Source organism: Triturus cristatus, chromosome 1_2 (assembly GCF_964204655.1).
Source record: "Triturus cristatus chromosome 1_2, aTriCri1.1, whole genome shotgun sequence".
Lineage (NCBI taxonomy): Eukaryota > Metazoa > Chordata > Amphibia > Caudata > Salamandridae > Triturus > Triturus cristatus.
In genome coordinates this window covers 1,050,017,299-1,050,035,674 of record NC_140580.1, presented here as the reverse complement: position 1 = coordinate 1,050,035,674, position 18,376 = coordinate 1,050,017,299, and the positions used below count along the sequence as shown (strand labels likewise).

Below are 18,376 nucleotides of genomic sequence, written 5' to 3'. Positions count from 1 at the left end.
ACACTGACGTCAGTTTGTCGGAGAAACCTTTCCGCGTCGCAATGCGGAGCCACCACCAAAAAAATGTCAGACTATGGGAACAGTGTGCGAAAATAATGAAAAGACATGGAATGATGAAAAACTGCACCATAAAGTGCCAAGTACGGTATATTGGAAACGAGTAAAGGGAAAGAGCAGAGCACCATTCTGAGAAGCAACCCCGCAAAAATTAAGGCCAACCATCCTGGGAGGTAAATGAAGATGTAAACAACATCATGGCGGACGACAGAATGTCCGCAACCTTATTGTAGAACCATGAAGGACAAGGCAATAAAGAAAGGGGGAGTGGGGGGGGTGGGAAAAAACACGAATAGAACCACACTGTACAACCCAGGGCGTTAGGTTGGAAAGGATACATGACACATAGGTATACCGTCCAAATGGGCGGAGTAGAGCTATGAAAGCATAATGAAGCATTCTGTGTGGGAGTGAAGTGAAAGTGTTACCCTGCAGAAGGATCAAGCCACCCGAAGGGAGGCGAGCGTAGAAAGCCCAACCAGAAAAGGTCCTCGCAGAACTGGGAGGATGGGCGGGCGTTAAGGAATCTGCGGCTAGACTATGTCTCTAACAGATACATCGTTACCGAAGGTAAGTAACTCGTTCCTCTGATAGAGACGTCTAGCTGCAGATTCCTTAACTTAGAATAGATACCACAGCCATACCTATAAAGGAGGCAGGTCTGCCACTGAACCTCACCAAGTTCTAGAGAGAACTTGGCCGTCAATAAGTGACTAAAACAGTGCCGTAAATCATGTGCCGAAGCACAGTGGGGACAGTAATGACAACGTAGCTAACTCATAGACCATGAAGCTCAGAAGAGAGAGAACAATGGAAGGCAAAGGTACCACAAGCTGACAAGAACAGCGCGAAAACCCCTTTTTGTGTAGAACGGGTTGAGAGAGGGAAAGCCCAGAGCCCAGAGCCAGAATGCACGTGCTGGAGCAAAAGGTCACAACTTCGAAAAGGGAAGATGAACCAAGCCTAGGGCCTAATGAATCCGCAGGATCCGAGTTGTCGACAAACCAAAAAGCGATTACCGGTGGACCAAGCAAAGCAGTGGAATAAACTCGGTTGAACCTGCACCCGTAAGATACAGGGGGCAACGAAGGCAAAGGAGGACTCTTGCCCAGCAAGTGCCGGTATGGAACAAGAAAACGCATACTAAATTGTCTGGCGTTAAAAGGAATAGGATGACACTGCCAGAAGTGGAACTGGACACAGGGTGTGGAAGATCCACCAGATGTAATGTGTCGCCTGTAAGCTAAACCCAGAGAGATGGCAACCGGTATGACAGAAAGCGCATATCGGACCAGTATGTAGAATAGCGGAAGAGCACTTTTCAAGCTGCATCAGCTAGACACATGTGACAACATTGGCAGGCGACCAATCAATGGCCAGAAGACCGGTAGTAAAATAGAAGACATGCCCAGACATAGGTAGTCTGTTGCAAACGGCAAAAGGGCCAATGGCACACAGCCAAGTGTCAAAGTAGGAGCGACACTAAGACATTGAAGCATACCGGAAGGCACCTAAGCACATCTTGTGGACGTTGAAACCACACTAAGAAAGGAAAGGCCTCCTGCAGGGCAGCGTGAGCAGCTCAGATGCGCACGACATCAAGAAGGCAACGGCCCAAAAGGAGAACCAGGCAGCCGAGCACCACAAAGAGGGGGTGGCACAAGCAGACTGGGTCAGTGACCACGGACACCACATGAAGGAAAGGGCAACATCCCCCCCCCCCCCCCCCCCCCACATGCTCGGGAAGAACCACGGTCCCCTTCAAGCTAGAGGCACAACAGCGGAAACAGTCAGGATCAATGTATGTGCCCCGGACCACAAGCAGCAAGTATTCCGCAGAAATACATCATATGAAAAATCACAGTATGATCCAAGCAGAAGTGTGAAAACACCTGTGCGGGGCAGCAGGGAATGTGGAAAAAACGCTGTAGAAGTGGTGATAAAAGAGGCCCCATACAGCGGAGATATAAATGCTAAGCTAGTACCTTGGAGAACGAGCCCAATATGGGGTGTGTGCCCAAGTTTGTACTAATAGTACTAAACATTGCCGCACAGCGGCAGAGACGGTGTGAGCCGCAAAATCAAGGACAGAAGCACTACAGACAAGCGAGACCAAAGACACCCGAAGTGCGACAGGGCGAAGCTAATGGAAAAGTTACTTACCTTCGGTAACGATTGAATATGCTACTTACCAGTATGCATCTGTTCTTGGCATGTAGGGCTGCTGTCATTCATATCTGTGCATAGATCGCCGCCTAGTGTTGGGTTCGGATGTTTGCACGTTGTTGTCCTGGAAGAGTCTTCGAAGTATCCTGAGATAGGTGACTCCTCCCCTGGACTACAGTGCGCATGGGCATCCTCTCCATCCTCGGATTGTTTTTCGCCATTGTGGCAGTGATGGAGTAGATACAGAAAGTGATGACCATGCTATACAGTAATTCTGAGAGCTGCAGCTGCTACAGGCGCCGGGGAGGAGAGTGGGCGATATGAATGTCAGCAGCCGTACATGCCAAGAACAGATGCATACTGGTAAGTAGCATATTCAGTTCGAGGCATGTGGGCTGCTGAATTCATATCTGTGCATAGAATACATAGCAGTACCTCCTATTAGCGGCGGCCACCAGTGCCAGCTGCAGCGGTCTGAAAAAGAGTTTTGAGAACAGCCTGTCCTACAGCTGCTTGCTGTTTTGAGTGTACATCTACACAATAGTGTTTGGTAAATGTATGTATAGTGGACCATGTGGCTGCTCTACATATATCCTGTAAAGGAATGTTTCCCAGGAAAGCCATGGACGCCCCTAACTTACGTTGAGTGGGTTCGTGGGGGAATCGTTAATGTGCGTTTAGCCTTTTGATAGCAAATTTGAATACATTTAACGATCCATCTGGCTATACCTGCTTTGGAGATGGCGTTGCCTTTGTGTTGTGGAGAAAAGGCACCGCAAAGTTGTTTTGTCTTCCTAAAGTCTTTAGTTCTGTCTATATAGTACATGAGGGCTCTTTTGACATCTAGTGTATGGAGCATTCTTTCAGCGACATTTTGTGGATTCTGAAAGAAAACAGGCAGTTCAATAGTTTGATTCATGTGGAACTGCGATATTACTTTAGGCATGAATTTGGGGTTGGTACGTAGTACGACCCCGTTTGCGTGAACCTGTATGAATGGCTCTTGAATGGTTAGTGCCTGGAGTTCACTAACTCTTCTTAACGAAGTGATTGCCACTAGAAAAGCTACTTTCCAGGTGAGGAATTGAATCTCACATGAGTGGAGAGGTTCGAAGGGTGGACCCATCAGGCGGGTGAGGACCAAGTTGAGGTTCCACACCGGTGCTGGTGGGTGTCTTGGGGGAATTACTCGTTTAAGTCCCTCCAAGAAAGCTTTGATGGCAGGCACTCTGAATAAAGAGAGGTGCTGCCTGTTCTGGAGATAGGCTGCTATTGCGGTCAAATGGATACGTATTGAGGTGTATGCCAGATTGCATCGGTATAGGTGTAAGAGGTAACAGATTAGGTTTTGAATGGATGCGTCTAGCGGGTTAATGTCATTGTTGGTGCAATAAATGACAAACCTCTTCCATTTAGCTGCATAGCAAGCTCTGGTAGTGGGTCTCCTGGCCTCCTTAATGATCTCCATACAGTCAGGTGGCAGGTTTAGGTAGCCAAACTCTAAGACTTCAGGAGCCAGATTGCCAGGTTCAGCTGTTGCGGATCTGGGTGCTGAATTTCGCCATGGCTCTGCGTTAAGAGTGCAGGTTTGATCCGCAGCCTTTGATGCGGCACCACGGAAAGTTCTAGAAAGGTGGTGTACCATGGCTGGCGCGCCCATGTGGGAGCAACTAGGATGAGTGTCAGTGAGTGTTGTTGCAGTTTGCGTGCCACTAGATGTATTAGTGGCGCTGGGGGAAAAGCGTACGCAAATCTGCCGGACCAGTTCATCCATATCGCATTGCCCTGAGACTGCGGGTGTGGGAACCTGGCGGCAAAGCTTTGGCATTTTGCGTTTGTTTGTGGCGTATAGGTCTATCTCTGGATGACCCCACTGTTGGAAGTACGGTTGCAGTACTGACGGGTGTAGCTTCCACTCGTGCATCTGGTGGCTGTGTCTGCTGAGCAGATCCGCCATCTGGTTGTCCTTGCCGGGGAGGTGTTCCGCCATGAGGAATATGTTCCTCTGAATGGCCCACTTCCACATGCTCTGAGCCAGATGAGACAACTGTGGAGAGTGTGTTCCTCCCTGCTTCTGTATGTAGTACATGGCAGTCATGTTGTCCGTCCGGATCAACACGACTTTGTTGCACAAGTGTACTTTGAATGCCTTCATTGCCAGGAAGATTGCCATCAGTTCCAGAAGGTTGATGTGCATCTTCTTGTGTTGTATTGTCCATAGTCCCTGCACTGTGTAATTGAGTACATGAGCTCCCCATCCCTGGAGAGACGCGTCCGCCGTCAGTATTATTTGTGGAACAGGCTCTTGGAACGGTCGGCCCTTGAAAAGGTTTTGTGGATTCCACCAATGCAGAGAGTTGTATGCCCGACCGCTCACCAACACTAGGTCTTTTAATTGCCCGAGAGCCTGATTCCATTGACGTGCCAAGCACTCCTGAAGCGGGCTCATATGTAGTCTCGCGTGTGGGACTATGAAAATGCAGGAGGCCATCATGCCCATCAACTGCATGAACACTCGCGCAGGAAGGGAGTGTTGAGGTTTGAACTTTGAAATCAGCATTTGCATGCTGTTGATCCTCACAAAATTTGGCTGAGCTGTGGCTGCCAGAGTGTCTATGGTCGCACCCAGGTACTGTTGTGCGGGTTGGAGATGTGATTTTGGGTAATTTAGTGAGAATCCCATACTGTGAAGAAGGTGAATGGTGAGGGACATGTGGCTGGCACATTGCTGGGCTGACTTTGCCTGAACAAGCCAGTCGTCCAGGTAAGGGTAGACGTGAATGTGTTGTCTCCGTAGATGTGCAGCCACTGTAGCTAGGCACTTGGTGAAAACTTTGGGTGCTGTTGTCACACCGAAGGGGAGGACTTTGAATTGGTAGTGCTGCCCCTGAATAGTGAACCTGAGATATATCCTGTGTGACGGGTGTATGGGTATGTGGAAGTACGCATCTTTGAGGTCTAGTGTGGCTAGGAAGTCTCCCTGGCTGAGCAGCGGGAGAACCTGCTGTAGGGTGAGCATATGGAAATGCTCTGAGAGAATGTAGTGGTTGAGGGGTCTCAGGTCTAGTATAGGTGTGAGCGACCCGTCCTTTTTTGGGATTAGGAAGTACAGAGAGTACACCCCTGTCCCCTGCTGGTTGAAGGGCACGACCTCTATTGCACCTTTTTGCAGCATACTTAGCACTTCCTGCTGCAATAATGCTAAGTGCTCTGAGGACATAGGACGGTGCTTTGGCGGTATTGTGGGTGGAGTGGAGGTTAATTTGAGACAGTAACCGTGCTGGATAATATCCCTGACCCACCTGTCCGTGGTGATGGTATTCCACGTGGACAGGAACCGCTGGAGTCTCCCCCCAACAGGTGTTATGTGGTCGGGGGGGAAGGTAGAGGGCGTCACTGTTTGTTCTTGGGTGAGGACCTGGTGTTGCCGTAACCGCGTCCTCTGCCCTTGGTGCTGGAGCCACGATATCCACCTCTGTTGTTTTTATCGTAGGTACTCTGTGTGCCCCCTTTATTGTATGTCTGCTGTGACCCCTGTCCTCTAGCTGCTCCCCTATTCCCGGGGCGACGAAAGGAGCCACTACGAAATGTCTGCGTTTGCAGAGCCCCCATTGACTTTGCAATGTCAGTGTCCTTTTTTATCTTTTCTAAGGTGGTGTCAACTTCTGGTCCGAATAAGTAGTCGGGGTTGACAGGCTGATTTAGGATGTGGTTTTGAATCTCAGGTTTGAATCCGGAGATTCTTAACCAAGCGTGTCGGCGTAACATGACGCTGGTGTTTATCGCCCTCGCAGCTGTGTCGGCAGCATCTAGTGCGCACTTAATGGATGCGTTTGTAAGAAGTTGTCCCTCTCTGATGAGGAGCTCCGCTGCCTCTTTGTACTCGTCTGGCAGATGTTGGAGTAGTGACTCTAGCGTGTCGTAGTGTGAACGATCGTAGCGAGCCAGGAGGGCCTGTGTATTGGCAATGCTCCAGATGTTTGCTGCTTGAGCTGCAATCCTCTTGCCTGAGGTCTCCACCACCTCGGACTCTTTGTCTGGGGGAGGAGCATCACCAGTTGTTTGCGAGTGCGCCTGTTTGCGAGCGTTAGCAACCACCATGGAGTCCAGAGGTAACTGACCTCTAATGTACATAGGGTCCCCGGGCGCAGGTTTGTATTTTTTTTCAATCTTGGGGTTCAGCACCCGTGCCCTGGTTGTTTCCTTGAAAATCTCCTTTGCTGGCTTGAGAACACCTTTTAACATGGGCAGAGTCTTGACAGTCCTCTCAGAGGAGGCGAAAGTGTCCACCAAGAAGTCGTCCTCAACTGTGTCAGAGTGGAGTTGCACTCCATGATTGGCTGCAGCACGTTCTATGAGGGCATTGAAGGCAGCAGTGTCCTCTGTGGGAGATGTTTTTGCGCCGTAAAGCTGCGTGTCCTGGGTATCTGTTGTGGCACCCGGGTCTGCAGGGTCATCCCAAGCTTGATCTGGGTCCTGCTGCTCCTCAGGATCTATATCCCTAGGGTAGGTGGCATCATCACCCATGTAATCCTCCATTGCGTCCGTGTCGGAGGGCCTCGGAGAAAAGGACTGGGGATCCGTATAGGAGGTATGCAGGCGTTTGTATAGAACCGGTTCCGATTCTGCTGGCAGTTTCTGCTTTAGAGGGATTCTGTAAGAGTCCAAGGCTCTGGTGTGACCTTCAGTTTTCGGAGCATGAGTCTGCCGGTGTCGGCGTCGATGAATTGGGACGGTGAAGGCTCAGTAGGAGAGTGTCCAATAGATGGGGACCTTGTCTGGCGGACACGTGTTCGGATCTCGAACATCTTTGGCGCCGTGGACGGCGGCAAACCAAAAGTGATGTTGGTTGGTGCCGAAGGTGCCTTTGGAGCCTTTTTCGGGTCGGAGACCGACGTGGACTGGAGGGCTGCCTGTTCTCTGATGCGTTGCAATGACGCCGCAATTTGTCGCACCGAGACCGCCGAAGGTACTTTGGTGCCGAGTGGTTCTGCAGAGGTAGGCGTGGACTGCTTCGGAGCCACAGGGTCATCGATTCGAGGAGAGGTAGTAGCGGTCGACGGAGTCGATGACTTGACCCTAGTCGCTGCCTTCGAAGTGGACTCCGATGGAGCGGCCATTTTAACTTTGGTCGTCGCGGCCGATTGCTTCGGTGCCGGCGGCCGAGGCGCTTTTGAGGTAACGATGGCCTTCTTTTTCGGGTCGGTACCGACATCCGCTGCAGCGAGTTCGGCGCCGAAATCCCTTTTAGTGCGTTCGGAGCCGATGGTCTGGGCTGGCGTCGAAGGAGTGGAGGTCTTCGAGGGCTTCGAGCCGACCACTGCTAGTTTCACTTTCGGTTTCTGTGGAACCGGTGCGACGATTGGTTTCGGTTTCGTTGAAGGGAAACAAGTCTTTTTCGGTAGTAATGGCTCTTGCTGGATGTTCGGGGCCGAAGAACTGCGGGATTGATCTCGGGTAAGGCCCGGAGGCGATCCCTCGACCGGAGCCGTAGAATGACGCACTTTGATAGCCTCCGTTTCGACGGGTAGGCCCTGCTCTTCACCAGAGCTATCTTCTTCGGCCCCAAAGGCCTCATCGTAGTCTCCTACCTCATCGTCGGCTTCTTCCCTGTGAAAAAGCGCTTCATCGGCGTCTTCCGATCGGGAATCGTGTTCGGAAGCGGGGCTGTAGTTCATGTCTTCCACGCTTTCAACATCCTCGTCCTCGGTGCTGAAGATGTTGGCCGGGGCCGGTGCCGATTGCTGCGCTTCTAATCTCGCTGCCCGTCGATTCCGGAGAGTCTTCTTGGATCGGAATCGGGCACAGGCCATACATTTCGATTCGTCGTGATCCGGCGAGAGGCATTTGTTGCACACCGGGTGGACGTCGATATATGGATATTTGGCGTGGCAAACAGGACACCGTTTGAATGGGGTCCTCGATTCCATCGTCGATGTAAGGTCGATGGTCGGATTAAACGGATCCGAAAAACTTGAAGAAGTTTGCTAAACTAAGCAAGAAAGCTGGCGATACCGAGCGGGAACAGTACCGACGAAAACTAAAGGCCTTTTGGCCTTAAACTACATTTTCCTAACTTGAGCTAAGATAAGCACATCCGAACCCAATGGCGGAAAAAAACAATCTGAGGATGGAGAGGATGCCCATGCGCACTGTGGTCCAGGGGAGGAGTCACCTATATCAGGATACTTCGAAGACTCTTCCAGGACAACAACGTGCAAACATCCGGACCAAACACTAGGCGGCGATCTATGCACAGATATGTATTCAGCAGCCCACATGCCTCGAACATATCTGGTAGAGACATAGTCTAGCCGCAGATTCCTTAACTTACAATATCCCCCCCAGGCATCAGACTGGATCCGGAAAATCTTTTATCCCCACCAATACCTCTGCACGCCAGGTGCCCAGCTCCTTCCTGACGTCTTCCACGGAAGTGAAGACAATGGAGCCACATAAGCCCCTCGCGGCATGCTGACGTCAGTTTTCTACAGGAAACTTTTCCGCGCCACAACGCGGAGCCGTGCAAAAAACTGCGATAGCACAGGAACAGTATGTGTTAAAAATGAATAAAATCATTGAAAAAGCACCCAGTACCCGGAGAGGCTGAAGGGAGCCCACAGAGTACTTGCTGCAAGCAAGGGCCCAACAAATTGCCAAGCTGTGCCCTCCCTCGAGGGGGCAATGGCAGCGGCACAAAAGATATGACAAGCGAGCCTTTCACCACAGAAGGGAAATTAAAAGAACCACAATATTGAAGCAACATGTTGCAAGACAAGGGACTATAAGTGAACGACCACTAGAAAGTTCACCACATACACACTCCAGAGATTGAAGAACTGTAGCACCAAGAGAACCCAACCCAACCGACTGCCAGAGAAGGAGGAGGCATAGGTGTGGGCGGTGGGAGGGAATTAAAAACAGAATAACTGGAGGAGGAGCCTAGCGCGCAACCAAGATGGACGTGTAGGCACAGGGCTCCCGGGACCCTCGCGGCCTCCCACGTCTATCCTGGCTATAATCCGGTTATTCTGAAGGAATATTCCTGGTGAACCGAAGCGGAGGTGATTCCCGTTTTCGGAACTTAAAATCGACTCTGGGAACTCGACTTATCCTGTACTCCAGAAAGAGGCCTGCTCCGTGGCGCCACCCCGGACTCAGGCTGGCACTGTCCCCGAGCTCCAATCGAACAACAACGGCTCTAGGGTCTTGGGCGGGCCCGTCCCCCCCTGGTTTCACTTTCGTTTTTGACTTTCCTCTAGGAGTCTGGTGGCGGGCGCTCGCAGTCGCTCTGCGTTGGGACCGATCTGTGGCGGTCGAGTGGCATTGCCAAAGGGGGCTGTCCATCAGTCAGGTGGACTCCCCAGGGTGATTGCTGTGCCTAACAGGTATACTGGATCTGCTCTCCCTGCTGAGTGATGACGACCCGGCTGGACGGTGACAAGCACAAGTCTAGAGCTCCCCGGAGGGGTAGCTACATGCAAGCTAACAACATGGACCGCTATGCCCAGCAGAAGGGATCTCCTGGATCGAGTGGGCTTTCAGATGCAGCCAAGGAGGGCCCGTCACCCTCGACGGAATTGTCACTACAAGATGTCATGGGTGCCATCGACGCCATGAAGACCTCGGTCGGCCAGCAATTCGACTCGCTAGCCCACAAGCTGGACACCGTGTTGATCCATATCAACTTACTTAAGGCGGATCTGTCAAAAACTAGTGAGACGGTCAAATCGCTCGATCTCACGTCATCAGGCCTCAAGACGGATGTCTCTGAACTGCAGACGGAGATCCGTAGTTTGCGGGCCCTCAGCGACCTCTCTGCTAAGAGACTGGAGGATTTTGAAAGTAGGGCCCGGCGGAACAACGTACGCATCATCGGTGTGCCGGAGAGGTCGGAGGATGGGCCGGTCGATCTCTTTGTGGAAGATCTGATCCTGACCAAACTAGCACTGAAAGGCCTCAGCAAATTCTTCACGGTGGAGCGGGCACACAGAGTTCCGGGGGGCCGGCCGAGGCCTGGGGCCCCGCCGCGACCTATCATTGCCAGGATATTCAACTTCAGGGACCGTGACGCAATCCTGCAGGCCTCCCGTGTGCTTGGCCCGACGAAATGTGACAATGCGGATATCAGTTTCTATCCTGACTTTACACAATCGGTGCAAAAACAGCGGATGGGCTTTATGACTGTCAAGCGGCGGCTGAGGGACATGGGCTTGAAGTACTCTATGCTTTTCCCGGCCAAGCTACGTATTGAACTGGAAGAACGGACTCATTTTTTCGACCGGCCCGAGGCGGCTGAGGACTGGCTTGACACTTTGCACCGTCGGCACGGCGGGGAGGAACGAGCTGCGGATGAGGGTGGTGGATCAGCGGACCAAGGGTGAACGAATGACTTGTGGTTCCTTGACAAATTTGTGTTCACCCCCGACTCGGGTTTGATGTACTGGTTTTTCTTTTCTAGGACTGCATTACCCTTCCTTCATCATTGGGAGTCCGCGGGGTATCTGCTGAGGTTCTTCCTCCTTGGGGGGGTTTTTTCTTTCTTTCCGTAGAGTAGGTTTATGGTGGGGCGACAGGCACACTGCGAGTTGGGGTGGCTTAATGGTCTTGTGCAGGGGTGCAGGGTGGGGGGGGGGGTGTAGTGGGAGTTGGGGGGGTGGTGGTAGGGGTGTTGTTTTTGTGTGGTGTTCGTTTTATACCAGGCAATCAATGTGCTGTTTTTAGCTCTCAACGTGGGTGGGGTGTCCGTTGCTGTGGACATGGGGGGTAGGGGATTGCGCATTTTAACATGGAATGTCAATGGTTTGGGGGACCAATTGAAGCGAGGGGTGGTGCTACAGTATCTGAAACGTCTCTTTCCTGATGTGGTTCTGTTGCAGGAGACGCATTTGGTGGGACACTCATGTCATGCTATGAATAGAAAGGGCTACCGTTTGGTGGCCCACTCTGGTTTTACTACCGGCTCCAGAGGGGTAGGCATTTTGGTTCGATCCTCTCTCCCGCTGGAAATTGATGAGGTGATACATGTCGACCTGGGGCGCTACGTTGTGTTGGTGGGCCGATGGGAAGGACGGACTTTGTGTTTGGTTTCAGTTTATGTCCCCCCGGGGTTGCAAACCACTACCTTTGCGGACTTGGGAGGGTTGCTGCTTGGGCTCCCGGAGGGCCTCTTGCTGGTGGGTGGTGACTTCAATTCTGTGGTGTCGGGTAGAGAGGATCGGCACCCTCCCAGAGACCTCCGCGGGGGGCACGCTTGGCTGGGTGGCTTTATCGACACTATGGGGCTTGTGGACTGTTGGAGATCAATGCCTCCGGGGCTCGCCCAATTTACATTTCACTCTGGCGTCCACGGCTCCTTATCTAGATTGGACTATGTGCTGATGCCGGCCGCCCAGGCCCAAATGATAGGGGAGGTCAAACATTTAGCCCGTGGCATCTTTGATCATTGCCCGGTCCTGCTCCACTTAGATGTGGCCATGGGGGCAGAGGGGAGGGTGGCCCCGATTAATCCCTGGTATTTGCATGACCCCACAACTCGTGCCCTTTTGGTTAAGTCTCTGGACCGTTACTTTGAGGAAAATCAGGGTTCAGTCTCATCGGCCGTAACGCTGTGGGAGGCTTTCAAGGTGGTCATCCGTGGGCAGGCCCTATCCTTGATCTCCCATGCTAAGAGGCGTAAAACTGAGGAGGTGGTACGCCTGGAGTCGGACATAACTGACTTGGAAGAAGATCTCGGGCGGGGGGTCACACGGGACAAACTCCATGCCCTTTGCCTGAAACAAACGGATTACAGGGCGTTGGTTACGGATGCTGCCAAGCTCGCTAGTAGGGAGCAACAGGGGCGCTTGTATGATGTTGGTGACAAGGCTGGAAGGTTGATTGCATGGCTGGAGAGGAGAGAGCGAGCGAGTCGTGTGGTCCCGGAGATTGTGCGTGCTGATGGTGTGAGTGTTACGGATCCGGGGGAGATTGTGAGCTGCTTTGCGGACCATTTGCGGGACGTCTACTCTCCGGTCTCGGAGAGGCCAGAAGACGACTCTCGTCAATTGCTGCGAGATATTGCATTGCCGTGCCTTTCGGTCGATGATAAAGAACTGCTGGACACGGCGCTTACAAACGATGAGATAGCATCGGCGATTCGCTCGGTCCGTTCAGGAAAGGCTCTCGGCCCTAACGGCCTTCCGATCGAGCTCTACAAGCTTCGTCCAGATAGGTTGGCACCTCATCTCCGCGAGATGTTTATTGCATCCCGATAGGCCGGCGCCCTGCCGCGTGATCAACGTCTAGCGACCATTGTGGTGCTCCATAAAGAGGGCAAGCCGCGTGATCGGCGTGAGTCTTATAGGCCCATCTCACTCCTAAACGCTGAACCTAAGATTCTCGCTAAAGTGCTCGCTAATCGTCTGATTAAAGTCATCGGTGACCTGGTACATCCGGACCAGTCTGGTTTTATTCTGCACCGCAACAACGCGCTGAACCTGCGGCGCCTCCATGGAGTCCTTGCGAGAGTTGACTCTATTCGGGAGCCTGCCATTTTGGCGTCCCTAGACGCCACGATGGCGTTTGACACGCTGGAATGGCCGTATCTCTGGGCGGCGCTGGCTAGGTTTGGTTTTGGACCTGGATTCATTGGATGGGTGAAGTTGTTATACGTGGAACCACTGGTGCAGGTGGTGGTGAATGGTAGAGTTTCTGCCCCCTTTTTGCTTGGCAGGGGCACGCGGCAGGGTTGCCCCCTGTCCCCGCTTCTTTTTGCTCTTGCGTTGGAGCTCCTGGCGGCGTGGCTCCGGTGGGAACACTCCATGACGGGTATTCGGTGGACACCGACGTTTGAGGATCGCGTGTCACTCTACGCAGATGATATTTTGCTCTATCTCACCTCCCCGCGGAAATCGTCGATAGTGTTATTTGATGTATTAAACTCCTTCGGTCGCAATTCAGGGCTTGTCATTAATTGGGTGAAATCCTGTGTTTATGTGCTGGTTGGCGACCCCCTCCGCGTGGCTGTCCAATTCAGATTTCACATTCTGGATTCAAATATTTAGGTATCCACGTATCCCTCGATCCGGCGGTCCGTTATGCTCTGAATCTGCTGCCCCCGCTCCAGCGGCTGAGGGCCGATGTAGCTCGTTGGCGTAAGCTCCCGCTATCGCCGCTTGGCCGGGCAGCCTTATTCAAAATGAGGTCTCTTCCACGCTTTCTGTATGCATTGCAGAATACGTTGGACGTGGTGCCCGCCCGATATTTTAGTGAGGTAGAGAGCTTACAGAGGCAGCTAGTTTGGGATGGGAGACCGCGCATTGCTCTCGCTAAATTGACCCTACCGTGTTATGACGGTGGCATAGCTCTCCCTGATATTAGACGATATTATTGGGCATCCCAGTTGGTGGCGGTGAATCATGGGACATACGGCCCGGCGGTGAACCCCGCGTACGAGATGGATAAGCTACTGTTGCCGGGCAGAGATTTCAATAGGGCGCTTTACTCCACGAAGGGAAGTACTAAATTGACCGGTCCTACGAAAAATGCGGTGCGCGCCTGGCACTGCGCCACCGCTGCTACGGGATGGACGGGCCGTCTGTCTCGTGCGACTCCACTGTATGCGTCGGATGCGTTGGGAGGTCTATGGCGTTCGAAAGGCTTTGAGAAGTGGGATTTGATCGGAATTAGTCGTGTGGGGGATCTTTGGACGAAGGGCGCTTTTAAATCGTTTGAAGCTCTTCAGACGGAATATAAGCTGAGCGATCGGGAGTTCTTACGTTATGCGCAGATGCGCCATGCGCTACTTTCCGCTTTCCCGAATCCTGCAGAGATCCCCGAAGCCTCCCCGTTGGAAGATCGTCTGCTTGATGGTTACCTGCCAGATAGTACTATTTCTCTGATCTACAAAAAACTGATTAATACTCGAGCGGACCTTCTCACACATTTGCGAGAGGTCTGGGTCGCTGATGGCCTAGAGTTGGATGACGAGGACTGGGTCGCGGCCGTAGCCTCACCGAGGGAGGTTGCTATACCGGCTCGCCTTCGATTTGTGCAGTTGAAGATACTACATAGGGTCTATGTCACCGGTCCCCGCTTGCTTCGCATGGGTTACGCAAGTGATGGTCTATGTCGGCGCGGTTGTGGCTTGCTTGGTACTTTTCTTCATATTCTGTGGGAGTGCCCGATGGGGATACGTTTCTGGACTGGTGTAAATGCAGTGATGGAGGAGGTTACGGGTGTGGCACTGCTCCCTGAGGCTCGGCGATGTGTGTTGAATGTGTGGGAGCCGACTGACTGGGATGTGGCACAAGAACGTTGGGTGACTTTGGGCAACATGATCGCTAAAAGGGACATTGCGCAGCTTTGGGGGTCCGGTCGGCCCCCCACAGTTACGAAATGGAAAGAAAACATGGATTGGTGCATGTTCCGAGAGAAGACGGTTTACGTGGCCAGGGGCAAACCTAGGGCATGGAGTAAGATGTGGGGTCCCTGGAATTCATATCGGGGGGATATCTGCGCCCCCCCCTTGGTGGTTGCACCAGACGTAACGATGTCCCCTTGACATTGATGTTCCTGGTCGCTTTGCGGGAGTGATGATCGACACTCTCCCTGCCCCCCCTGCCCTTTTTCACGCCAATAAATGTGTAATTGGCTGCGTTGTCGCTGTTGTTCCCCGCCCATGAGAGAGCAAGTCCCTGTTAATGGAGTTCTTTTGCCTGGTATAAGTTTCCTTTTGTTGTTTTTATTTATGAAAAAGTTAATAAGAAACCTTTCTGTAGTAGTATGTTTAGTTGTGGGCGGCTGCAGCCGTTATGCGTGCGGCTCGCTCCGGTTCATCTGACTGCTGTGTTATTGTCTTCCTCCCTTTTCTTTACATTAGCGGCCGGCCCAGGCGGTTGTAGTCCCATGACTGTGAATATTCGATGTTTCAATAAAGGTATTTTTTTTTTTTTTAAACTGAATAACTCATGCATGAGCAGCACAGGAGGAAAACATGAGAAGTAGTAAAAAGTAGAGACCTGAACCAACTGAAAACATGGTCGGAGTGGAGAGCCAAAGGGCTAAAAGCTGCCAAAGGAAGGTGCGAGAACACGCCACCAACCAAACACTAGGACGGAGGGGAGTCTAAAGGGCCCCACATAGAACAACACACCCTACCCCACAGTGAGGTACGAGAGCACACCTCCGGAAGACCAAAGCCACCAGAAAGAGGGAGGCTAGGTGGAAAGACACCATAGGAAACAGTCTTCGCAGAGTGGGGAGGATGGACGGGCGTTAAGGAATCTGCGGCTAGACTGTCTACCAGATATATCGTTACCGAAGGTAACTAACTTTTCCATCTGATAGAGACATCTAGCCGCAGATTCCTTAACTTAGAATAGATACCAAAGCCATTCCCCATAGGAGGAGGGTCTGCGAAACAACCACCAAGTTCCAGGAGAACACATTTGTCAAGAGGCTGACGAAAAAACGGTGGAAACCGCAATACCAGGACAACGGCTGTGAGAAGTTGGCCTGATATATGATGTCACTAATTCTAGTGTACACCTTGCATCAGTCCAAACAACCCTTACGGTGATTGGTTGTAAAGTCAACCTTATAGACCAGCTATCCTAGTGGTAGCATGGACAAGAGCAGTCTTAGGCTAAACTCTGTATGGCATGTGAAGCCAGCTGTTACACCATATGTAATCCCTTGAATACCAAATGAAAGGACACCACAACAGATATATATAAAAATAGAATGTATTTATTCTAGTCAAACCCTCAGCACTCTTTATGAGATTCGAGGTAAGTAAAACACAGTCTTATTTAAGCATACATTAAGTCACACAGGTAAGTAATACAGTTAGGCCCTAGGGGCCACGCAAACCATATACTAAGTAAGTGTAACGTCCTGGCTTTCTCGGGGTTGGGACAAACAGACAACGGACCAGAGAAAGGGAGGTTAAGGAGGATTTAATAAACAGATAAACTACAGACAACAAAGAATACCGGTACTGGAATCACCAGTTAAAGTACGATACCCATTCACAGCTCTTCTAACCGTCCTCCGCATGCACACCGGTCCCGGTATGCTCCAACGGAGGGCACAGTGCTAAGCAGTGGCCGACAATGCCACTCGACCGCTGTGAAGAGTAGTTCCAAGGTTGTGGAATATACGGGGGGCACGTGGGAGTCACCCGGCCGGGCTCTCTACCACCTGGGAACAGCCGCTCTACCAGTTTCCCCCAGAGTACTGCCACAACACAAAGACGCTGGGAACACCTCCTAGTGTGCGTCTCTTGTATCCGGGTTTAAGTGATGATACCCAAGGTGGTGCAGAGAATGGATGGGAGCAGCCGCTCTACCTATCCCAGTTCTCCTACGAGTGTCGATGGCTAAGACGCGGAAACACCTCCTGGATAGCGTCTTGGCTCTAAGCGTGTGTTCACCCAAGTAATGAGGGTTGGGAGCTTCGGCTCGCACCAACCTCGATTTCTCCAAATTGTCAGGCCGTTGGGAGCTTCGGCTCTACCAACGGTACTTGTGCCCAATGACGTTGAATACGGCTCTCAGAACGGGACAGGACACGGGCAGGAAGCACACGCCAGCACCTCTCCTCCGCTCCTTAGAATGTTCCTTCCGCCGCTCCACTCTCCAACGGGTCCGTGTACCTCAACCAGGTACTCCGGCAAAGATCAGAATATCCGACGCCGAGTCCCAGTGATCTTCTCCTTAAGTAGTACTCTCGGCGTTGTATAACATGAAAACTAGGCGTTACCCTTGGTGTTATGTAACCAGAACTCTTGAGTTGCATAACATGCAAACTAGGCGTTACCCTTGGTGTTATGCAACCAGAACTCTTGAGTTGCATAACATGAAAACTAGGCGTTACCCTTGGTGTTATGTAACCAGAACTCTTGAGTTCCATGAGGCAATTGTTGCCGGAGGGCATTCTGGGAGTTGTAGTCCGCTCTCCTCCAAGCGCACCAGGTTCACGGAAGTGGCATCGTGGGAGGGAATCCATGTGCGGGAGGGGATTCCTGACAGTAAGTGGCATAAGGACCACTGTCACAAACACAGGATAGGCCTAGGGAATCGCTGGGGCTACACTATACTACCAAAGGTTAGGAAGTGGGAGGCCCACGGGATTCAGGTGCAGAGTGGAAACACTCGTGCGTAAAAGTCGATAGAAATAGTAGTTATTAGAAATTAACAGTTTTAGGACACTTCTGGAATAGCTAGGAGTTCGAGACTTGGAAACTAGACCCTAGGATAGTCAATACCCTTGTGAGCACCGGAGTACTCAAGTTACCTAGCCCACGGGCTGCGGGTGCATAGGTGTGAACTTGCGTCGGGTTTCGTCGTTGACTCCGATGGATGCCTGAAGGAAAGTTGCTGACAGGCAGTCAGTGAAGAGTGTCCGGTGGATCCCAAGGATGGAATCAAGAAGGAAGGATACCTGCAAGCAGAAGGGACAGAGTCTAGGTCACCAGCCAGGAGCCGGGAAGGAACCAGGCGATGTCGTGCAGATGCAGGTGAAGGGGTGAAGCTTGTCGCAGCAGCCACGGGTACCAGGAGACGTCGAGGGCGACCAGGACGCGAGCTGTCCCACGAAGGCTCTTGCTGTCGGCGGCGTCTATGTCGAGTTAGAACCAAACAAGCCTTGGCAAGCGGAACCCACGCAGAATGGAGGACTTGCTTCTGGTGCAGACCAGGAAGGTCTGAGGTGCTTCTCTTTCACAGAGGAGCGAGTGCCAGTCTGGAGGAGCCGGACCAGCAAGATGAAATCAAAGGTTCGTCATCGCAGAGGTCACTAGCCAACGGGCCAGCAACCGGACAACATGTCGAGCAACTCAGGTGCAGAAGGGCCCCACGCAGAACACGTGAAGTGTGGGGAGCTGATCTTCTTTGCAGATGGTGCTCGGGATGGGGGCTTCTCAATTCCCCAAGCACAGCCTCGAGGAAGCCCCAGAAGTCGCGCTAGTCAGTTACTAGCCACTTTTCCCAAGTCGCCGGTCCCACGTCCCTCGTCGCCTCCACGGGTCTCAGCTTCGCTGCAGATGTGGATCTGGGTCAGAGGTGTCTGGAAGTCTCGGCGCTGGTCAGTCTCTGCTGTCGTCCCTCGTAGGATCAGTCGCAAAGCAAGCAGCGGTCGCTGGATGGTGCCTGTTGCCCAGGGTGGTCAC

General features: G+C 52.1%; 1 protein-coding gene across 2 annotated transcripts in view; it reads right to left on the bottom strand.

The window, feature by feature from the left end:
• The window catches only part of RABGAP1 (RAB GTPase activating protein 1), a 1,076,978-nt gene that overhangs the window by 358,210 nt on the left and 700,392 nt on the right, over window positions 1–18,376 (bottom strand). The gene's annotated exons all lie outside the window — the stretch shown is intronic.